This window comes from Numida meleagris, chromosome 5 (assembly GCF_002078875.1).
Source record: "Numida meleagris isolate 19003 breed g44 Domestic line chromosome 5, NumMel1.0, whole genome shotgun sequence".
NCBI classification, from domain to species: domain Eukaryota; kingdom Metazoa; phylum Chordata; class Aves; order Galliformes; family Numididae; genus Numida; species Numida meleagris.
The window spans coordinates 15,885,014-15,909,830 of NC_034413.1; the positions used below are offsets into that span (position 1 = coordinate 15,885,014).

General features: G+C 41.0%; 1 long non-coding RNA gene across 1 annotated transcript; it reads left to right on the forward strand.

Annotated features, from left to right (window-relative positions):
• Positions 175-21,781, forward strand: LOC110400630. Its single transcript, XR_002439974.1, has 4 exons — positions 175-253; positions 9,506-9,653; positions 9,849-11,788; positions 13,676-21,781. It is a non-coding gene; the product is annotated as an uncharacterized LOC110400630 (long non-coding RNA).

Sequence of the window (24,817 nt, forward strand, 5' to 3'; positions counted from 1 at the left end):
AAATTAAGCATGAAAGGGTTCTCTCCTTGTTTCATTGGCAAAGCCAGGGCAGGACAGGGCCCTGCTGATGATGGCGGGACTGTCCTCTGCTGGGTCTGAGCCGTGGAGCGTTGAGGTGAACTGTTCAGAGCCCCCGTGCTGCAGCCAGGAATTGCTGAAGCTTTGCTGTACAAAAAAGAGGATAAAAAGGAAAAAATCGTCTTCGCAATACATGCTGTGTTGAACTGGTTGCAATGCAACATCCAGACCAGAGGTAACATACTGTTTGTCTGAGTGCTGGGGGCAGTTGGTTTGGTAAGAGGAGGCCCTGTAGCTTTCCCGGTGTGAGAGGGCTCTCAATGCTGTGTACACCGAGCAACAAAACATTTAAGTCCTTCACACCCCTAGCTGCCAGCTGAAGCTTTCAGCCCACTCTTAATTTTGTCTAAAGACTTCCCTTCCCAGCATTGTGATCAAAGGTGTGTGAATGGTTGTGTACTATTTGGAGCAAGTCATCAAGATGATTTCTCAGGTGGAGGTAAACCACGTGATGGTTTTCCTCAGTGCTGGCATTACACGAGTATCTCCTGCAGGTCAAAGCAGTGGTAAAGATCTCTGTAAGCTGCATAAAAGCAAGCACATAATAGGTACTGCGGCAGTAATCTAACACATTGAAAAATGCTTTCCCTTTCTGAAGGAACTGGCAGACCTAAAGTATATTAGGTTTCATTAAGAAACCCCTTTGTCTCCTTACCATGTTAAATTCAAAATTTCCAAGAAGTTCACTTCTCACTGTGCTTGCTTCCTAGTAGCTCTCGGTGGTTGGCATGAGTAAGTGGCCCACTGCAGTTAAACAAAGCACCCCAGACACTCACTTATCTTTCTCCTTTCCTTGCCAAGAAATAACATAATGATAGTAATTGCAACAACTTCAGTACAAGCAGCTATACACCCAGTGGTAGTCCTCAACTGGAAGTAATTGGCACAGCTGTTCTGTGGAGCCATGCCAACTGGAAACATGGAAAGATCTGCTCCCTTGAGCCTGCAGAGAGAGAGAAGCAGCAGAGAGGAATGGAAATGTAGGAAAGCAAGTATACAAATGAATTAATAATGCTCTCTTCCTGTAAAACTATAAAAGTCTGATTTTCAGTAGTTTCAAAAATACTGAAATAGCCTTTTACCAGGATTATTTCACAAAAAGCTAATGCAACACCAGAGCGAGACATCAATTTTTGCTGTCCACAGAAATATTGAACAATATCCTGTGCTATTTTAAACTGAAATATTCTATTGAACTAAACTAATTCAGGGGAATATTTTGACCCATGGCAATTATGAAAATAGGCAGAAATATACTGTTAAAAATGTTTGTTCTTATTTTCGTAAGAGAGTAAAAAGACCACATACTGAAGGTAAATGCATTTTCCTCCTTCTAATGGAGGAAGCACACATCTGTTTCCTAGGGTTTGTAACTAAAAGTATTTCAATATAATTCATATATCTACAGTCCAAGAAGCAACCATGGGTGGAAAAAACATGTCTAAGCTGGCTTTCAGTTTGCAAGCATGGGTAGATGCTAGCTGGCTGCAGCAGTGCCACGTGTAATGAGGCAATGCCTATAACCATGCAGTCAGTTGTTGCAAAAATGATAAAGAATGGTAGTGGGCAATGGAGCAGTCAGAAAACAGGATAGTCTGCTTACTAACAGACAAGATTTGTGGGATATACAACATCCAAAAACTTTGCAAAACTAAACAGAGATATGCAACTCCTGTTTAAAATACTTTGCAAACTTGTTGGGCAAGTGGCCTTGAAGTCTAGACAAAGTTCCATGCCCAATCAGTACCTTTAGTATGAAAGTGTTTGCAGGCCATTTGTTTGCATCTACTTTCATATTTCCAGTTCTTTCTTTGAGGCTGCTGTTGCTTTGGCTTAGCTCAGTGGTAGCTTTTCCATCCTCAACATTCTCTCCTTTATCCTTCCAAAGGATATCCTTTCCTTGCTTTTTATAATCTGATGTGAGTGGCTTAAAAATCTTAAATCACACGGTGCCAGCTCCTTCACAACATTTTGGTGGAAGAGAGGGTTCAATCACAATCTGTTCCTCATGCCAAGAACACACTTCCTGGGCCTACACATTCACCCTGGTTCCTGGATGAGTTTGCAGCCTGTGCTGGACCCCATGCTGGCATGCTCCACTGCTGGCTCAGATAAGCATATGTAAACTACAGTAACTCCCCTGAATGACTACGTGAGGGATACAGGCAGTATATGACCCTGAATGTACTTTCTTGTACTGATGGGAGAACAATCTCACCTTAGCAGTGAGTCCTTTCAAGCTGGAGACGGTTGTCAATTTTTTTTAGAATTATCCTCAAATATATTTATTCTATCTAAAAAGTTCGAGTTGTTGGGAAGGGGAAAAAGTCAACTGCACATCTCTGTGCAATGACGTGTCCAGGCACAGACAGCGACAGGAATGACAGATGGAAACAAACCAACTGCTAACATTTGTTCACAAATGATTAGTAAATGCTTACAAGTAATAGATATGCTCACAGAGACTGGCATTTTGGAATGATGCACACGCACACAGAGTTAAATTTCCTGGCTAGTATTTTCATGACAAATAATTGACTGTACCTGGTCACGTGTACCTCTATAGGCAGAATTCAAAATTCAACCATAGCCAAATTCAGCTCTGGTTTAATGCAGGAATGTTATTGCCGTTTTTGCCAACTATGGTGTTGCTTTGGTTTTTTTGTTTGTTTGTTTGTTTTTTGTTTTTAGATGGCCCTCAAATGCTTTACTAATGTTTGCAGGAATGTCAAAGATGCCTGAGGCAAGCTGTTATTTCAGGAATTGAAGTGGCCTTTCTCCTTTAGACAAGATGGGCTGAACTCATGTTTGGTTAGTGAAACACTCTTATCACACAGCTGTACTGTGTCTTTTTATTTGGCAGTACTTTTTCTTCCTCCTCATACTTTGAAGATCTTACACTTCCTAGTACAAGCGTATTTGGACCCTCTAACAGATGTGTGCTTTATGAGATGGACCCTGAGTGGGCACAAGAGGAAACATTGGAAGGTTGATACATCGAAAGGGAAAGCAAAAGCTGGAGACAATCCATTTCTTCTGTACAGGAGTAGGAGAGACATAAATGGTTGGGAGTTTTCCAACACAACAGGTTTTCAGCAAAACATTTCAGTTTCAACAGAAAGACCTGATTCATTGAAATGGAAATGTTTTACAAAAAAGCATCTTCTTCAGTGACCTTTTAGCAGAACTCAGGCAGGATTCCATCAAAATCCACCTGTTACTCTGCCAACACAGTTGGAGGGTTCACCACACTTGCTGTGTGAATCATATCAAAAAAAGAGACTGCGTGACTTCTCAGCTCCCGAGCTGCTTTGCCCTCCCATGCCACCTGCTCGTATCACCCGTAAGGAAAGATGGAAGGTCATGTCTGCCCCATACCTGTTCTGAGACTGCATGGTCTCGGCTCTTGTGAGGAATGACCCCACTCTTGCATGTCACCCCCTGGTGGCAGCCATCCATTTCCCTTGAAGTTAGACTAAGGTAGAATCGTGACTTACAGAATCTGAATGATTGCAAATCCATCTACAATTGCTGATAAGCTAGTTCAGCTATGTTTAATATTCTTGGTAGGAATAGGAATTTATGTCAAACTTGAGCTTGTCTTAGTCCAGCTTTCCATCCCTGGATCACATGTCTTCATCTGCAAGGTAAAAGAGCTCCTTCTTTTCCAGGAACACGTGTGGAGCATATACGCAAACTCTCCCCATCTATATTTGCATTGTTTCCCCTGTGACTAATATTAGATGTACTAATCTATAGGTCTCCCTTACTCTTTGCCTGTACTCCAGTGTCTGGGGATCCCCATTTTTAAAGCGTTTATAAAAAGGAAAGTGATGTAGAGAACTCGTCAGCTAATTCATCTGAGGCACTTACATGCAAGTTATCCAGCCATAGTTTTGTCTTGTCAGATACTCAATTTTATCTTTCACTTTGGTAAACGGCAAACCTTTGATTGAAGATGCATCATCAGATGGGATACATTCTGCTTGTGCATTCCTAGTATGGAGAAGGAAGAGGTAATAAGCAGTTCTGTCTTTTCAGCACCATTACATTTTCATTTCAGGTTCCTTGTCATTACTGACAGGTGCAGTACAGCATTTGTACCAGCAAACTGTAAAAGACTCCTGGTCACTGGTGTCTAGGCAACAGCCGATTTTTTAGGTCACTGCTTAACTCTTTTTGTTTTTGTCTACCAGAGGAAGCCGAATTTTAAATTACCCCTTGCCAGGGAACAGGACCTTTGGGTTGAAAGAAATAATTAGCCTCTGTTTTTAAAAACACTGTGGATATTTTAGTGATGTTCAGAGTGAGGTTATCTCTGATGATAACACGTGAAGAAACTTATGATGAGAGAAAAATTCACCAAGTGAAGAGAGGGAACTTAGTCACCACACAATTTTAATAAGGTTTCCAGTTTTTCTTTCCAGAAAAATGGCGTTAGTTGGGAATTGCTTTTGTCCTGGATATATCTTAACCGCTATATTCAATCTTAAAAATTCAGTCTCAGCTAACTTCACTTAAACTCTTAAGAGATGCAGTAGTAGCGTGATCTTCCCCCCGGTGCTGCAAGGGAAAACAGCTGAGGCTCGGACAAACACTGTACTTTTGTCATGTCTGACCTGGATTTTTTTTTTTTTTAATGGGATAGAGGCAGATATTATATGCAGGGTGTTAGCCAGTTTCTATTCAAACATTACATAAAGAGAAGTATGCCATGTTAAAGGGGAAAAATTATCCAACACTGATGAGAATTAAGATCTCTGTTCAGAGCATCTTTACAGATTTTGGCTTACTTACCGGGTTAGAACACTAGCTTGTCTTGCTTTAAAAAGAGAGAACGTTCTTGAGCTGAAGTGACCGCGAGAGATGCCATCTACGGCGCTCGCAGCGCGCCCTCCCTCTGCGCTCAGGGCTGGCGTAGCCGGCGCGGTGCCCGGGGCGGCAGCTCCCTCCAGCGCTCGCTCGGCGCTTCCCACTCCGCCGCCCCGCTTTGCGCAGGGCTTTGCTGCGATCTGCTCGCTCACGGAAGTTCTGAGTTTGCACTTCGAAAATAGGGAGTCTGGGATCCGATCACGTGCGCAACGATGCGTGTATCTTTGGAACTAATTGTACCTATGTCACTTGCCCTGTCAATCTCCTATGTTAGTGTCGGCAGGATTAAGAGCTGGATGCCTGCAGGCTGTTGAGCATTTAGTACCTTTAATGCATTATCTGATATTTCCTTTGCCATGTCTAAACGTGATGGGTCTTGTTGTGTTTCCTGTTCTTAAAAAGACAATGACTAATGATTATACATAAGTGAGAAATCTGAGCAACATACAGAGGTCTTGAATCATGCACGGAGGTAAGGCCCGACAGCTGCAACAGTGAGTGCAATTAGAGGGCAGAGGCAGTGCCCTCACCCACTGAAGGGTGCTGTTCTTGCTAGTGAACCTGCCTTTCTTGTCTGGCTGCTCTGTCAGGTAGGCCGGCCCTGATTTTCATCTGTTGTTACAAGTCTACAGGAACCCAAAGTGGAGGGGAGCCTCTCGTGCTGGACGCTGGAAGGGCTTTTCCTGCAGTGGAGCACACCCCAAGGATGTTTTTCCCTAAATCTCATTCCTCATGTGCAGCTGCAGCCAAGTGTGAACCCACCTGCAGCTGTACCCCGCAGCAGCCTTCAGGATATGTTCTCAGGCAATGCAGGCTGCACAGAAATATTCACATTCAACCAGAACTTGTTCCTTCCTAAACAGTTTCTGTTCTAGTAAGGCTCCTTTTCAAACTTAAAGCACAATGAAGTCTCGTCGATGCGCATGGAACAAAAGGAATGATGCTAACACAACTGAATAACATAAAGAAACGGTGTTCAACTCTAGTGGTAGAAACTTTATAATAGCCAAGCATTGGTCTAGATAATAGGACTGATGTATCTGACTTCTTCCCGAGTAGTTCTCTTTTAAGAAATGTTTCCCCTTTGTGCTTTACCTGCACTTATTCTCCTTCAAAAATAAATCTTCCAGCATTTTTTCACAAAGATCTTCACCTCTACATAATCTTGTAGACCCCCCACTGGGTCTGTAAACCCTCACTCACTGGAGTCCCTGAGATACACAGCAAAGCAGTAGAGAATCCTGATGCCACAAACACTTTTCATGTATAAGTAAGAGATACTGGAACTAATAGCTATACCAGGTCCATGTATAAACCATTACTAGTCTTGAAACTGAAATCTCTGTCTCCCAGAAATAAATCTGAAAGCTTTTTTTCTTAACTGGCTTCATCTCACAGAATCGTTAGCCAGTGCTGGTGTGAGCAGAACATCACTTTCCTTATAAGTCTAGGTTATGGATGGGGCCCATCTCACTCTTCCATCCTTCACTGCTCCTCCTGACCTCTCTAGGAAAAGAAATGAGCAGAGGGGGGGTTCCTGCAGAGCTTCCTGTGAGCCTGTGCCCAGCAGAAGAGGCAGATAAGGAGATGGGAGCAGATCTGCCCTGTGTCACAAAGCCTGGAGAGGGGCTGTGCATGTAGCACCACCTCCCATAATTTCAGCTGATAATGCAGAATTTGCTGATGTTGAGTACAGGGGTATCTGATTTGCTGGAGATCACAGCAAGAGTACAGATTCCTTCTCAAGACAGCAGCACCAAGTTGTAATGTAATTTGTATTCAGCCCAGTTATTCTATTTATAATAACCTTTCAGGTGACCCAATAATATACTTGGTGCAGTGTTTCTAAATAAGGAGATTACTTTCTGTCTTTCCAGTATATGAAGTAGTGTACTATATAAATACTGCAGCTTAATTACCATCTATTTGGAATGTCAGTTAGGATTAGGGACTGTTTATAAACTCCTAATTTTTCACAGTTTTTATCCAGGACCGCTCAAATTTTCATCAAGCTGAAACTTGGCATGTAAGCTGTCAGCACAGATGCTAGGTTCATTCCCAAAATAGAGCATGTTAAAGTTTTTAAAGGTGTTGAATCGCTTAATTATGCCGTGGTTGCAGATGTTTTAGTCACTTTTAACTAATGCAGAAGCTTACTATATCACCTCTCTCCCTCCCTCCCCTGTTCTCCAACATTACAGTTCTTATCAGCGAAGAATAAGAAGTCATAACCCCAGGGCAACGTCCCCTAGCAACATTCATTAGTAACACTCATTTTGGGTGAAACAGAACTATTCTAATGGATTCACCATAAGAGAGAGAGAAAGAGAGAACAACTGAAGTGGACATAACGTCACCCCAAATGAGGATGTATTACTGACAAAATCCTCAGCACCATAGCCTACCGTAAGGAAGAGCCTCCTCCCAGAGATAACTGACCTCCTCCTCTGCAGCGATTACTGCAGGGGACAGCCCTAAATCCACCATAGTATTTATTAAGCCTAAGGCATCACAGTTAAAAAACCTGGTATGTACCAGTAGAAGTTATGTTCAGTGATTCACAGTATTGTTTGAATGGCCAAAAGCTGCCCCTCACATAGTGAACCAAATAAAATATATTTCCACAGGTGAGCACCTTTGTTCAGTTTCACGCAGGTAAAGAAATGCATTCTGACGGATCCTGCTGTTAACAAAGCTGAGTTCTGGTAGACTAGCAAATAAAACCAGGAGATTATAAAATACAGGGCCTGCCCTGCAGGCAGCAGAAGAGAGCAAGTCAGTGTAAACATGACATAAACCTGCATGCTTTCTTCTGTAAGAACCCTGGAAGACAGGAGGAGAGCGAGAACCCAGCTAGTGAGGTCTTGCCTGGTCAGGAACCTGCCACAAGAACAAGTTTCCATTTGTAACAAATGGAGGCAAACCACACATAATTACTTGCAAACATTTTCAAAGGTTGACAAGAAGTATCCCATATTATGAGGTCTAGGTTTTAATTGTTTTTCTAAATTTTAAGATTAATAACAGGATGCAAAGATTGTGATGAGGCTTCAGCGGAACTTACTCACTTAATATGAACTTCAAATACGTAACTATATTTTTTTTCCAGTATGCAGTTTGTTCTTGTTAGAAGCACTTACACCAATGACTTCTTTATTCTACCCCTCTTGGAGAGGAATACTCCATCTGTTCGTAAAGCAAAGAGAATTTACCAAAAATGTCACAGACAAATATTTTTTTAAGTTTAGATCCCTTCATTCCATTCAACTAGCTTCAAATATGAAGAAAGACAAGATTATAAATTTGCTCATACATAATGTAATGTACTCACTGCTCAATCTTTTTTTTTTTTTCCTCTGAAGAATATCAGAATTTTAACATTCAGTGAGTATACTTCTTTACAGAGGCATTCACCGGTAACTTTTTCTCTAAAAATTACTTCATTTTATGTTCAGCGATGTCAAAATAACAGGTAATGAGGCCATATCAAGGACTTAATGGTCAAGATTTAGCAACACACACCTATGGTAATCATGACATGCAAATGTTTTAGTCCTTCCTGTCGGAATGAAGCAATATGAAGAACCTGAGTTAATTTCTTTGGGTTTCAGACAGCTGTGGCTGAGAACTAATTTATGGCCAGGTTTTGAAATCATACCACCAGGAGCTTGCTTTTCAAACAAACATTCCAGTATGCTGTGAGGAAGGTCACACAGCTCATGCCATCATTTGATGGGAACCTTGTCAGGAGGTCTCCTCCCCTCCTGCTAATGCTGTCCTTGTGAAACAGCAAACATTTTCTGATCATTATGTGCTCTGTGAACTATTTCTGTAAAAGCTTTTTTACAGAAAACTCAGAGATTCACTTTCTTAACTCTGCAGGTCTGGATGTTGATCCAAATGATATTTGTTTTAAAAAAGTGAATCCCCAGTGCTGTACAAATCTGAACTTCATAATGTCAAATTCACTTGGCAATTAAAAACAAACAAACAAACAAACAAAAAAAAAAACAATAGCAAAAACCCCAACCAAGTCCACAAGGGATTCTTCTTTATAAATCCTTTGCTTTTGAAAAGATAAATGAAAAATTAAGGATTGCGTTCTTTTTCCTAACATTTTTCCTAGTGTGGGAGATTTCAGTCTCCTAAGAGTTTCTTCTGCAGCTGTTTTCAAGCGAGACAAATATAAACTGGGGTTTTTCTTTGTAAGTTATCCATGCTGGTGATAGTCAGCAGAGGCTATAGTGCCACGAAAGCTTCCAGACAGTAGAAACCAGTTCTGGTATTGAAAAAAGCTGTCTACCCTTCCTGCCTTCCAGCTACCTGCTGTCATTCCACCACTCACCTTCCCCTGTGTGTGCAAGGATGCCTTCTGTCATCACCTGGTTCTGCTGCAACGAGGGAAAACCAAACAAGGGTGGTAGAACATTTGTGAGAAGGCATCCTGATGCTGCAAGAACTAGCAGCAGTGCCTGGGCCCAGCAGTCCTTCTGTGCCTGTACTTCAGGCACCAGTTCCAGGCTGGCATTCACCCCACTAACGCAGTGTTGTACAGCCACAGGTACCAACATTGACCCACGGGGGAGACTCAGAGAGGGACACCTTCAACCTGAGATTTGGAGTCCAAATCCACTTCTGGCACCTAGCTGCACAAGAAGGGAATGCTCGCATACATTGTAGATTGTGAGAACTGCCTGAAGAAGGTACAGTGAATATTTTTTGCTTGTGGTGTAATTTGACACATATTATACCACAGCAAGTTTCCAGGGCTAAGAATGTGATCCTAGTATGTATCTGATATAATTAAGGATGTATGACTTAATTACCAGCTCATGGCAGGAGTCTGAAATGATACCACTGGACTGAGATACAACATTGTGGCTCTGCTTCCCATCTAGGGAATTGCAATATGTGCTAAAAATACTGTTGAGCACATGGAAATACAGTGTTAGTTATCGCATATGGAGGGGAAGAAGGAATGTCAGACCCATTAGAAGCAACTGTAGAAGAGGGACAGCTTAGCACTGAATGTTCTGAGGTAAGACTTTTTAAGTTGCCAGCAAGATAAGATGGGACTTGGTTGCCATTCTTTACCCCTCCCTCCCTTTTGTCCCTCACAGGATGAGAAAAAAATCTGTTTGGAAGCGAGTAATAAGTAAATAAAGCATACAGGTAAGCATGTGAACCATATTAAGTATCAGTTTTCTGCTACATGTTTTATCTCTGTAACTCCTTGGGGATGTTGTTTTGTCACAGGAAGAGTCATTTATTATTTAGCTGTATTTAAAGTCACTCATCTGTGGAGAAACGTGGAAGGGGATGCTGTTTGATATGGAAGGACTGCGGTGACACTTGCTCCCCTGCAGCCCGTCATGTGCCCTGGCTCTGCTGTCCCAACTCTGGGTGGCACACAATGACTGTGATTTAAGAGAGCAGCATAAGAGAAAGGTGCTTCTGACAATCTTTTTAGAAAAAGTGCCCACGACCCTTTGCAAAATTCAGATTACAGAGAGCAGCAGCTGCTGAATTATTTACATCTGTACATTCAGGTACTACAATTATATAATCAGAAGAGAGAGTTACTTGTGAAGGACAATAAAGTAATAAACAAAATGTTCTGAATAAATAACAAACTAACCAATGTGATGAGATTTCAGCCTTAGAGAGCTATCAAGCTAATTCCTGCCCATTTTACTCATACGAGTAGTTTCATTAAGAGCAAACTGCTTCTTAGTAAATTGCCAGTTGTAATAAAAACAATTAAACTTGTTGTTTTAGTTCTTCTTGTTCTGCATTTTTATAATTCTAGTCATAACCATTAAAACTTGTACTTTTATACTCCCCTGTTGCAAAATACTTTTCATATCACCATTTAACCACTCAGTTTCCCTGCTCTGCAGGACTCTGAGTTTAGCACATGCAAAAGAGTTAGAGCACAAGTAAATACATCCAGAACAGGTGCACGAGAGGGATGATGCAACTGTCTGTTCACTCTGCCTACAGGAGGACGACGGCGCTGCAGATCTGTGAGGGCAGTGGATCCAGAAAGCGGGACCTGGTGAATTCCACACCAAAATGTTGACAGCATCTGATGCACACAAGAGGTATGCTGAGCACCCAGAACTGCCTGGACGCAAAGGACGTCCAGGACCTTTGCTGGTCGCAACACCACGCAAAGACAGTAATTATTTACTTGCCATAAAAAAGAGATGTGTCCTATAAACGTACATCTGAAAGTTACACCCCCAAATCAACACAACAATAAATGTTTTGTAACTTTTCTATTAAAGCTGCTCTCCCTTTTCTTATCCCTTAAGTAGCAGTATTAGTGTCATAGTGACTTCTGTCAAGTTTTTCTATTAACATTACCTTTTTTTAAAAAAATTTGTCATATGTTTATAACAGTTCTCCGTGCTACATAGAAAAAGAGGTGGCTATGTATGTATTAGCCTTGAGCAGCAAGTTTCTTCTAGAAGAGTTGTTTGTTTCTTTTCTTTGTACTGTTCAAGAAGCACTTAGAGCCACTCAGGTGAATATCTTGCTAAAAAATCATGATCTTTAATATGCATGTGTACAATACTTATAAAAATCTGAGAAAATGAGTTAGCAGAATTTTGTATGATGCTGTCGGTTACATTGTCCCTGAACAACCGTACATTCAGGAAGTGGCTGGAAGTTGTTTGTCCTGCCCATGAGAGGTGACACTCCAGAAGACTCCTTTGTTCTTGTTCTTCTCAGTAGTATTGCTGAGAGGGAGACTGGCTCCGCACGCAGTGTGACAGCAACGGAGGGAACAATTTCCCTCTACTGCCATTGTGCATGAAAGAGGAAAAGGAAGGTAAGAAAAGCTGGCAAGATGCAGAAAACTGTAAGTGAATGCTAACAGTCAGAAATAAGGAAATAGGCTGCTCAGTGATCTGAAGAAAGAGTTTGCAAGGAAGATAAGAAACTTCCCATTTTCTAGCAAAAATATGATTTCCAAAATAGAAAGTTCTTGTTCAATATTTTCTTACAATCTGGCTGGAAGTTCTTGAGGAAACTAAAGGCTGTTTAGTGAGTCTCAAGTATTTATTTATATTTAGTGGGGTTATTGGTGGTAGGTGGCTGGTTGGACTGGATGATCTTGTAGGTCTTTTCCAACCTAGCTAATTCTATGATTCTATTTAATCTTACATTTCTTGCATGAACAGTTATGGAAACCTCTTGGATGGCCCTAAAGCTGGAATCACTGGATTAAGGAGGTCTGTCTTAAGGCTGAAAGTGGTCCTGCCAGAGTTCTTCACTGTACACTGTGGAGGTGCTCTGCAGCCAGAAACACTGCACTTCTGGCTCTGGTGCAGATTTTTTCATGAGAATCAGACAGAGGACTATGTCTGAGTGTCTGTGGGTCATGGCAAATGTAACTCAAACAGAAAAAGTCTCTTGGGTCTGTGTACTGCATCAAGTCCTGATGTGTACTGGAGCTCCTACGTGCTACCAGAACACAAGTAAAAATTACTGATGGTAACATATTGCTGAACAACTGAAAGCACAGGTCAAGGATACAAGACATTCTTATCCCCATAGTTTTCCATTTGCTTATGATGCAATGACTATCTGTTCCTATGGCTTGTTCCAGTCTTGTGAGCAAAGCATTCACTGTGTTGAACTTGGGGCTCATGTGAGCTCATCTCACATGGGAAAGTAGATTCCATAGGCCAAGTCCTTAAGTTCAGTTGTACCACTGTGCCCTTTAGTTTCTGCTGTATAAACCTAGACCCATTTAATCTAAGCAGTTCTGCCTAAAATCGGTGGCATAGTGGAGTTTTTGCTGAAAGGTGGCTGAAAAGGGAGATAAAAAGTTAGTGATATGAAGTGAAGCCAAACTATAAATGGTGTGAACCTTGTTTTCCTTTTCAAAGTAAAATTTAATGTATGCAATCTAATTTAAAATGACAAGATGCTTTTGAAATATATATATATAACATCTCATTTTAGTAAGAAGACTCACTGAAAATCTTTTCAGCTACCAAACAGACAATTGGATGACATTGTCTGGCAGCTTGCTACAACACAGTACAAAGGGAATTTTTTTCAAACATTGCCACAGTATGAGGTTGTTTTTTTTTTTTTTTTTTAATTGAGATCTTATTACTATAAAGCCAGTCAACTAAGAAGAATTTCTCATGCTTTAGGTGCTGATAAATCTTCCAGAACAGTGCTAACCAACACTTGGGTCAGTTTTGCTAGTTTACATTACTTAATATCTCACAATAGAGATTGCTGGAATGAAAGAAAGGACTTAGGTATAAATTTCAAACATTTCCTTCTGAGTTTTGGTCAGCTTCATATGACTTTGCAAGAGATTCACTGGTAATACAAACATGGCAAGCTCCAGCTCACGGCTTTAAGTTAAAAAAAGAAAGCAAAACCAAAACAACACTTCCTTCTCCTCTCCCCCTCTTTTTTCCCAACTAAGTGTTCGACAGACTTCGTGAGAAGTCTTGGAACAATTTCCTTTTTTGACACTTTTAATTTAAATGACTTACTAGACATGAATATTTCATGGCAAATCAGTACTCTGCTCTTCAAAACTTCTTCTCTTTAGTGCTAATTATTTTAACAAGACATATACTAAAGGCAAATCCTGTCACTTCTCTAGATTGTCTACATTTACACTACAAAACTACCTTCATACAACAGTTAAAGTTCTAATGTCTGGTGTTTCCTAATTTTTACTTTTTAGAAACTCCCACTTAAGAAAGTGACACGGAATTTGGAAACTCTGCCATTTACCAGCTACAGTCTCATTAGTTGAAAAAAAAAAAAAGAACAAAAAGAAAAAGAAAAGCAAGACTGCTAAAATTTAATCCTTATCTTCTTCACACTTGAAGCCAAAGCCATCTTCGATTTCTATACTAGAAATTCCAAAGGCAGTATGTATAAAGTCATGTTTAACCCTCCAGGTCAGTTTGAAACTGCATGTATTGCTTGAGAAAGACAGCACAGCCTGTTTAGACACCTGTAAGTGTGAAAGTAAGAAATTCAGTTTCTTCTAGGCTTCACTACTCTTGTCTGAATAAAAAAAAAAAAATCAAGAAAACCCGCTAACTGTAATAATTTCACAATCTGATGAGCCCAGAGGTAATAAAACAGACTTCTAACACAACACTTTTGCAGAGACTGTCATTTGGTCAAATTGAAAGCTGGGAATCTTTTCCATGGTTTCCAAGGTCAAGACAACCCCGTGTACAATCAGATCTTCATAGCCTGGGTTGTCAGTGTTTCAGGTGTACTTTTGGAAGCTCTTGCCACAATCCCTTAACATGTTGTGCACATTGAGGATAACATGTAAAGCAAAGCCTGTGCCCTTCATCTCACCCTCTGTTGCTCTTTCTTCTTCATCTAGTCACACTGAACATTCAGCAGACCATGAGCTGCAACTAGGAAAGAGTCCTCCTGTGTCCTGGCTTCTGCCTGACCCTCACAGGTTAGCTGAGCATCCAGGTGGACCCTCACATTTGGAACCTAAATAACAAAAGCAGATGGGAATGTTCTACACTGTAGACTCTGCAGTAACACAGCACAGAGGCTCACAGAGGCATTCTACCTGTCCCTTGCTGGTATAACCCTCCAGGTGAGAGCATTAAGTGCTTAAGGTTGCTCTGTGTTGCCAAAATAGCAAAAAGTAAGCAGTAAACAGTACGAACAACAGTGGTAATAACCTCTGCACTCATGTCATAAGCAGCCTGAAGCTGGAGAAACACCTCTAAGGAGAAAAAAGCAGGAATTCCATATTTCCACTGTTTGTCCTCCAACCTCTGAGCTGAATGCCCAAGATTAATTTTGTCTTTTTAATATAGCTGTTCACAGGAACCAGACTTCACTGCTTCAGATAATCCAGACAGCTCTTCCCTCAATAGCCACACATGGCCTTTACGCAACACCACTACATTTTTCTGACTGAGAGCTGGAGAGCTTTGCTTGCTCTGAGCTTTACATGCTCTTACTACTTCCCACAGCCAATCTTCCAGGTGCCTGGCATCTTTATTCCCAGTAATCAGGCATACAAAACAATTCAAGTTTTATGAAGTGCGGCTTTCTATAAGGATGGAGTTATCATCACAAAACAAACTGCTGTTTATTATTAGACTCGACAGATTTTGACAAGTTTATTAGTTTTAGATGTGGAACTTAACTAACTCCCATTCCTTGACTATGACAAAAGTGACTATGGCCTCCTAAGCACTTAATAAAAATGATGAAACAACAAACTAGCTGAAATGAAAGGAAATGCTGTAGGATTAGCTCTGCATTTAAAATGAGCTTTTACTGGATTATTTAGCAAACACAAGGGTAAACGCTTGTCAGATGGTTCTTTTGAAAGAGTAGAACAAGTAGGACAGTTTGGGGGGACATAATATGATTAGGATTAAATCTTTTAAAGGAAAGTTCCTTATAACACTGTAGCTGAAAACAAACAAGGCATACAATTTTCCATTTGTCCATAAAGGATATTGCAACAATTTCTGCAGCAAAACTGCAAACACTGATTTGGAGCTCTTCATGGTTCTAAGTGTGGAGTGCTCTGTTGTGCACAGATGATCTTCAAGTGCAAAAGACTGCTTCTTTATTTTGCATGATGAAACATTTCCAGTAGTTTTATAGCATTCAACAGCACTATTTATGGACAAAGGCCAGATTGAAATATCTGTGTTCACAGCTACTTAGCTTTTATCCTCAGCCCTTCTCAATTTTTCTTCAGTTTTATCCTACTTGTGACCATATAAACTACATGAGCCATTATACTTCTGTCAGGCTGGTGACCCTGTTGGAACTACCAGAATCAAACTGGGCTGATAAATCTCAGTTTAGTAGCTGCTGCCAGACATAACAAGGACATCCAATGATGTCAGTGAAGCTCTCTGTGAAGCGAGGTGCATCTCAAGGGGAGTAAGGGTATCTCACTTTGTTCTGCTTGCTAGGAGTTTGAAAGTTATGGGAGCAACAGCAGACAATTATTAAGAAGTCTTTTTGAGTGGTTAAACTCTTATTATAAATACTTAATTAGAGAAAGACTGAATAAATTAAAATGATTCTTCACATGAAAGCTGACGCACAACAATGAAAAAATTACATATTCCAACAGAAAATCCATCAGTATTTACCTCCTTCTGGTAATACAATCATAGTTTAAGCTAAGCTCATCATAAAACTTAAATGAACTGGAAAAAAGAACATTCTGTTTTGCAACTGTTAAAAACAATCGACTATGATGTAAAGCTCTCCATTGACTCTGGCAGCAAGTCCTTGTTCCTTTAAACTCCTGTGTACACACTTTTTAATCTTTTGTAATAGGGACTTAAAAAGACATTAATTTGGCTTAGCTTGCATGGGAATGATGCAATCTAAAGAGCAGTGTTTGAAAAACATTGTTTGCAAGGTTGTACTGGGTGTCAGCAACACTTAGATCTGTCAAAAATCTGAAACATACACTCACTCTGGGAAAGACTGGAACAGGGAAGGAAAGTATGGTGATGCAGGTCCTCGAGCTGCAGCTCCAAGTGCAGCTCCAGAGTCCTATGGCACGTGGCCAGATCTGTGGGAAGGCCCAGAGCACACCGGCTTTCTCCATTAGCAGAAATCCCAGAATAGATCTGATACAGAACAACAGTAATTCTCACTTCATCCGCACTATTTAACAAATAAACTTGCTTAACTAATTTTTCTTGAATTGTGTTCTGAACTAAAATAATTCTTGCTTCAGAGAAATTGGAATGAGGAATATTCTAAATGCATGAACAACTGATAAGACATGAAGAAAATGACTTCCATGTGTATGTGATTATTATAAATGTGACTTCTCTTTTAAAGAGTGCTGTAAACAAACACATAATCCAGTTTATTAACTGAAATTGGCTGAATTACAGCTTGAAAATAAGATACACATGGTGGCAATTACCATACTTCACAACCGCTAGGCCTTTAAAAAGCCCAGTTCATACGTTTTTCCTGCAGAAATTGGAGTCTTTAGCTTTCCTCACTAGAAGATTTTTAGAAGCATCTTTTCAGAATGCCTATGCAAGCCAGACCACTGATCCATAATTCATCATGGGGGGGCAGACCTAGGATTTGTCACTTGCATGAGTTGGGGTAGCAGTTGCAAAGGTAAAATTATATAAAGAAATAAATCATTTTTACATGAGCTTTGAGAGAAAGGCTTCTTGCTCAGAATTAAGAGAAAAGATCCTTTTCGGCAGCAGCAGCTGCCATTTAGGGCACTTGTGGTATGGTCAGCCAAGTTCTTGCTCTGTTGCTTAGCCCAAGGACTGTTGCCTTGCTGGTGTATAAGCCCTGAGCACAAGGTCACTGGCCATTTTGGAGCAAGCCTCTCTCAGAGTGTCCGGAGGGGAAAGCTCTCAAACTACAAGACTGACAGTACATTGCAACATGTGGTTTGGGAGCGCTCTGTGCTGGCACATACTGGTTAGAGTGGAGGGAGTAAGATGGACCCTGTGGAAAGGAGCAGTGATACAGGCCCGAACAAGAGCACTGCATTCAACCTAAACAAATGACTATTGTTGCAGCGTTTAGACAGATGGCTGGCAAAACCGGCCAGAGGCAATTCAAAGATAATATTCATGTAATGTCCAACTTCCCCACATTAAGGAAATGCATGTTAATCCATTACTGGCACTAATCCAGCACTGGGCTATGACATTAGAAGGACACAAGCAGAAAGCAGGGATGAGTCTGCCTGGGGATGACTATTCACTGTCAGAATGCAAGCACTTTCTGTAGCAGATGTAGAAAAATGAAGAAGAAATGCTTCTTTTCTTTCCCCCTACAAAATTAAGTTGTGGAACTCATTGTTGCAGGGTGTTGGTCATAAGTAAGTCTAAACAGGCTAGCAAAAGAAATAAAAAAAATGTAAATGGCTGAGACTATTGAGCACAATAGACCAAATGCAATCTTGGACTCAGGAACTTCCCAAACTACTAAAAGATGCATAAGGAGAATCATAGAGTCATAAAGGTTGGAAAAGACCCCTAGGATCATCAAGTCCAACCATCAGCCCATCCCCATCATGTCCACTAACCATGTCCCTCAGTACCACATCTACGCATTTCCTGAACACCTCCATGGATGGTGACTACCACCTCCCTGAGCAGCCTGTGCCAATGCCTCACCACTATTTTTGAGTATCCATCCCACAGACCACAGCCCAGGTATTTCAAGAAGATCATGTAGGACCTCTGGCCTGTGCCCACGTGAATGTACATGCTGTTTTCCTTCCTGCATCATCTCAGCAAGAATGTGCACTGTAGGTACTGCAGCCGAATCTTACTTCAGATATCAGGTCTGGTAAGCTTCAAGCTGGTAACTGAGAGCAGAACAGCCACTCACCTGTTCAGCCACAGAATGACACCTTTCTGTCCATGTTCACTTCACTTAGGTATGAGGTGGGGCAGCGACGGGACTGTGCTGAGCTTTGGTTCTGCTTCCCAAGGCCTGGTGATGCTGTGGGATATTGGAGGGAGCCTCCTTGTACAGACTGCTTTGCGCTGAGCAACTCATCTGCCATGGACAGAAACTTGGGACCCAAATCTGTCCCAGGCTTATGGCAATTGCCAACACAACAACCAGTGAGGACATAGTGCTTTGCAGACATTATTGAAGCAATAAATTTTGGGTATTGCTAATGTTATCCTGGAATAACTAATAACCAGGAAGGAGAAAAATAGACCTTACCTCTCCCATCCTATCATGTGACCCAGAAAACCAGTGAAGCATGGCAACAGACATAAACAACCACACAAATAAAGCTCTGTATCTGATTGACTCCAATACCAATGGCTCATGGTTAAAGCAGCTGGAAAAGCATGAAGATAAAATGTCAAGTTTAAAGCTATAGGAACTAACCCTGGCCGCAGCTGGGATTCTCAGGTGGCATCTCCATGACTGGAAAGCTCTACTTACTTCAACCCAAAGTAACTGCATTTACAAGCACGAAAGAATGCCCCATGAAGGAGCTATGGCAGCCTTGCCTCCCTTCCTGCACCGCACAAAGAGAGCCATGTGGCAGGTTAGCTCACCATGCTGCACTCTGGGCTTCAGGAAGGGGTTACTTTCCATGCAACACATGGGCTAAAATTACACTGGGGCTATGCCAGTCCCCACCTGCCCTGTACTGGTCAGTAACAGGAAGATTTTTCCCTGTCTTATGTTACAGCCTTCCTCTAGTTGCCAGAAAACTTCAGATTATTTTTGGGTTTGGTGCTGCTTCTAATATTACTTTTCAATAAAGTGAAATAAATTGTCACTTGCAAAAGGGATGGAGTTAAAATTGAACCTGTTATAAATCTTATAGAAAAAGTTGTTCAAATGACTTCAGATAGGGGGGCGATTTGAAAACTCTATGAAGGGCCTTAAAATACAGTATGAGTAGAGAGATACCATCCAGTTACTCCTCTAGTCCTACCATTATTCATAACTACAAAAAACAGCAACATAGGAGGGATCAGAAAAGATTAGAAAGAATAATGAGGGAAGGACCCAGGAAAGTGAGCATTCCCATCTCTCTCTCTACTTCATTTCAATCTACAAAGCCAAAGATTGCTTTCTTGTCTGTAGAAAATGAAAGAAAGTCCTGCTCTCTTCAGTTTCAAAGTGTGATCTTTTCATACCAGCGATCTGCTTAGACAAGCAGAACATTTCAGATAAATCTTTCTAAGTGGCTTTTTTTCCCCCTTTTCTGTAGGGCTCAGTAAATGGTTGAGATATTTCTTGGAAGAATAATAGCTGATCTTCTGCTATGCCTCTGGGTTTGTGGCTGTTAATTGGTGACAGCAATTAAAAATTATTGCCTTGTAAATTGTTTTCATTACCAGACTAGTTCATGGGTTGGAGGGAGGCAAGGGTGAAGAGGGCCATGGCGTGCAGTGCATTTCTCAGGTTGGCAGCCAGCGCTAGCACTATTGCTGCTATTTCTTCCTTCCTGTGAAGGCTGTGCATGGAGCAGCACTCTGCAGCAGGACTGGAAGCATGCAGTTCATGTCATGGCAGCTCCAAAGTGCTGGCATAGTCCCTGAGTGTTTGTGTCCTCATCTTTGCTGCTGGCTAGGCTGAGCCAGGAGCCAGCGGGTGGCTTTATGGCCTGCTGGGTGTATCAGCAGGACATCATGACTAAGGTTTCACAGCAAGCCCCAGCAGGCTCCTGGTGGCAGTGGTTCTGGCATAACTTTCACTAAAACTAATGGAAACAAAATTAGATGCAAACCTATTTACGGAAACAAAGCCCCCAAACTGTAATTTCTAAAACTCTTTCTTTGATGCAGCTCCATGGAAGCCATAAGGAGGTCTGTTAAATCCTTTACAAGACTGAAGGTGGCACATAGCAGAAGAAACACACTTCAGAGTGGGCCTACTATGACAATTTCTATATCATTCAAACTTCAGCAACTGTTTGACATCTGTTTGACATTTCTTCAGGATCTATAGCCACAGTCCGTTCTTTTCAGACCAGGCATGGACAATCTCAAACTGAAACAGTTTTCCAGCCAACACTGCAGGGGGCTTAAAAAAGAAAAAAGTCACTTCTCCCTTACATAATTAAGGGAAACCCACAATGAGAAAGTCCTAACAAATACTTCATTTTATACAAAAATTCCAAGGGAAGAAGAGCAGATAATCAAGTATAGTACATGCCAAGAAATGACCTTTAAGAAGGATGAAACATTAGATAGCTTTCAAGGATAGCCTAAGCAGATATTACTGTAAAAATGGCTGTAAGAATCTCATGCTAGTGTTCCAAATCTAACTGGAAGCAGAATTTTGTCACAGTGATGTAACTGTTGCCGTTAAATACTTTACATTGAGGAAATGAGTTCCTTGTAGCTAATAAAAACATGCATTTAAAGACAGCGCACTTTCCAGGTCAGCATTACATTTCACCCCCAGTTTCCCTTTTTTCACATGCCCTGCATTATTATTTCTTTCTTCCTGAAGGTTGGAATCCTTGGGAGAGAAGGTAGACAGGCTCTACATGAGCATAACAGTCTAAACTTGTCCTTTTTTTTTTTTTTTTTTGCAAAATGAGACCAAAGAGTTTAATGATTTACAAGACTACACCTCTGCTTGAGGCCTGCTTTAAGCTTTTATTAACTAAAGGTGCAGGTCTTTGGTGAGAAGCACTGCAGGTTCCAATATATTTAACGGAAAGCTTCAGATAGATGCAATCTGGGGTCTTTATGTACAGCTCATTTAGAAATGGCTGAAAAGTCTAATGCTTAAAAAAATTTCAGCATGTTATGGCAAGCCAAATAAGAAAAAATGTTATAAGGAAAAAAAAATAAAAAAACCCATGCATTCTCTCAGGAATCTGTCTAAGGAAGTTATGGGTGTAACAACTTCTCTCTTTGGCATTGGTGAAAATCTGTAGCAGGAAGTATTGTGGAATGTCCCTGGGGAAACTTACAGAAACAAAAGCTATAAAGTTCAAAGAAGCTATAGATAAGAGAACTGATACAGATCCTTCAGAGAAACGAATCTCCTATTAGTCTGAAAGTCTAGAAGAAGAAGACGAGTGTTTTCCTTCTGGAATTAACAGCTTACTGCAGAAGAAGAAATGAAATAGTATAGAAAAGATGGATTCCCCCAGAGTGATTCTTGGAACTTCTCACTTGGAAAAGGAGCGAGAGGAATTTTCTTTTCCTGTGCTGATATTTTATTAGTTATGGCTGCAATGGGAATTAAGGAAACACAAAGAACTTCTAAGCCACATGGGGAAGTAGTCAGGGTTCTGTGACTGACCACTCTTTTACAATTTGTATAAGATGTGCAGGACTTCACAACTCACCCACCTCACCGCTGATGGATCCCAGCGCTGCTCGCACCATGACGACGTGAATGCCCATGCTTCCTGCTGGGGAGATCCAGTCCCAGCAGACGTGGTCAGAAAACGTTCAAAAGATTCGCATGGGCTGAAGTCTGACTTAGTTTTCTAAAAGCAGAAATTACCTGGTTGTCTATTGTGGAACAATATTTTCAGCTTTTTGTCTGAGTATTCAGTACAGAATTCATTGGAATAAAAAAGCAGATACATGCTAATAAAAAATTTAAATGTCCAGTATCTTATGCAAGTACTTCCGCAGCATCACTCAAGCCCCAGGACTAACTGATCCAAGTAGTTTTGATAATAATTGCCTAATAGCACTACAACAGCTCCTCAGGAAGATCCCACATTAAAAATCCCCTGCTGGCAGACTAAGGAAGGAAGAAGCTCAATCAGAAATTCTCCTTCCTACATCCAAATCTTTAGGATGTCATGTGGACCTAAGCATGTGAAGAACACAGCTTTCACCCACAGATGGCGATGAACACAATCTATGTCTTCAGAAAGATAGAAAATTACATATTTAGACTCAAAGAAATGCCAGCATATACCCTGAGGAAAGGAGATCCATGCTGTGTTGAAACAGAATAATCAATTTGGCACGAAAAAGCTAAAAGTCAGATTGGTATAACATCTCATCTGCCTGTTCACCAGGCTCCTGTGCAGCACAGAAAAGCGCAGACTCCGACGAGAGCAATGCCTCATCCTAAAAAGGCAGAGCTGTCTGCTGGCGACATAGTCTGGATGCCTTCTATATGAACTAATGCAAACCATCAGGAGAGCTGCTTCTGTGCGGCTGAGGAGCCCTATCATCTTTCCATCAATAACAAAGTACGGTCGTCTTTACAGAATTATTTGTGCTGAGTTGCACATAAATGCTGTGCTCGTAGGCGCGCTGCATGAAAATCTCATGTTACAAGAAAAGGCACTTACCGATGTCCTGGGTTACCCTCTGCATCTCCTTCAATTGGAAAGCACAGGGAAAAAACACAGTCATCATACCTGAATAGCAAGCATTATTTCTGCTCAGGGAATATGAAGTTATTGCAAATATTTGATTTATTTTTGCCTCTGTAGTAAAATGATTCTGCTTTTTCGTTTGACTTGTCAGGACCTTTCTTTGTTTAGATTTAACTTGATATGACTGAATCCTTTAGAAATAACAGATGTGCTTTGGAAAAGAAGCCACAGCACAGAAGGGCACCTATCCAAACAACCATACCTCTGCCTACTGCTGAGAGGAGATGGCAGGGTATCTGCTGAGGTAGGAGCTGCGGCTCCCTTGTTTTGAAGAAATCTCTTTATTTCTTGATATATTTATAACATTCATATCCACTACTTTAATGTGTTTCAGAGAGAGCCAGATCTCCCTACTGACGTCAAGAGGAGCAGCTGAAAACAGGCCAATAACAATTTTTAGGCTTTAAAGCAGGCTCTGTGGCTGTTCAGGAAGGAGGAGATTTCTTGTTACAAGCACAAATAAGAAGAAAGCCATTTACAAGAAAGAAAGTCAGTAAATCATGTCCAAATTATCTATGTTTTGCTGTAGCTCTTATATTTTGTTGCCAAAATAAGGATCTGTCCCGCAGCTAGATTTTCATCTGAATTATTTGGAGACTTCCTTGATCAAGGATCTCAAGTGAGGTTTACTCCAAATCTTTGTTTTGGAATATCTGCATTTCTATTTTCGTCTATCTGTGGGCTTTTTTCATTCAATCAGAAATATCCAACATTGCAAAATGAAAATGAACTTTCAGCCACATCTACCATGTCTTACTGTTTTGCTTCAATAAATATAACCCCCCCTATGCAAAACACAGGGACGTTTAGGACTTGTGCTAGGGGTTATGTTAAAGCAGTGGGTGAGCATTTCCTACTGCCTGCAATAATCAAATGGGGCTCTTCTGGCTCTTAATCTCTCCCCATGCCCTCCTCCCAGGTTGCTTCCTGGAAGAGGGTATTAGTGGCTGGAAAGAAAACAACAACCTGTGGTGAGGGAAAGAGAATGTGCTGCAGTGCTCCCAAGTGAATAGCACTGCAACTAAAGATTCTGATTAAACAGTGATGTTTATCTGTGAGAAGAAGAAAGCCTGAGCTCATTCAGCTCCGTTTTTATGAGGTGGTTTATTTTTGTTTATCATCACAGGGGTTCCCTACGGTTTATTTACAATTAATTTTTCAATTCAGAGGAGGTGCTTTCCTTTTATCATCAGTTATTGAGGAAATGATGGCCTAGACATTCACATGCAGAAAGGACCCCCTCCTACAAACCTGCCAGTTCCTCTAAGCAGCTCATTTAATTGCAAAGTTTTGCAAAAACACGAGATACACAAGAGATTAATCAGACCATGCACAAGTATACCTCCATAGCTAATGAAACAGAAAAGAAGATGAAATTTTTCAACCGGGCTCTAAACAACTGGATCCAGCTGTAGATGCCCCCGTTCATTGCAGAAGAGTTGGACCAGATGGCCTTAAATGGGCCCTTCAAACTCAAACAATTCAAAGTACCTTTAAGAATCATACTAATGAATGTACATACAGACAGCCAGGATGAATCATGGTGGTTGGGTTAAGATGTTTACTCAGACTCGCCATCTCCTACAGATAGGTCTTTTGCCTACCAGCAAACCACATGCCTCAAACTCATTCACCTCCCTGTCTCATGCAGACAAGGACAAACACATCAGCATTTTGCACAACAGAAATTGTCAGCTATGGCCACCTCTGCACTTTTCACCTTTGGGTAAAGAATTTCATTGCCCTGCACCAGCATCTGTCAGCACACAAAAACAGTCATGAAGTACCTTAGTGTAGGTACACAGCACTATGTCCTAAAGCTGAGCAAGCAATTCATTTAGTAACCCAAATTTGCGGCCTCATTTTTCTCATCTCGAAGGAATACTCTATCACAATCCCATGGTGTGCACACTTGTTCTGTCACCCACAGAAAACCCAATGATTCAAAGTGTCTGCTCTTGGGTGAAAGAAATT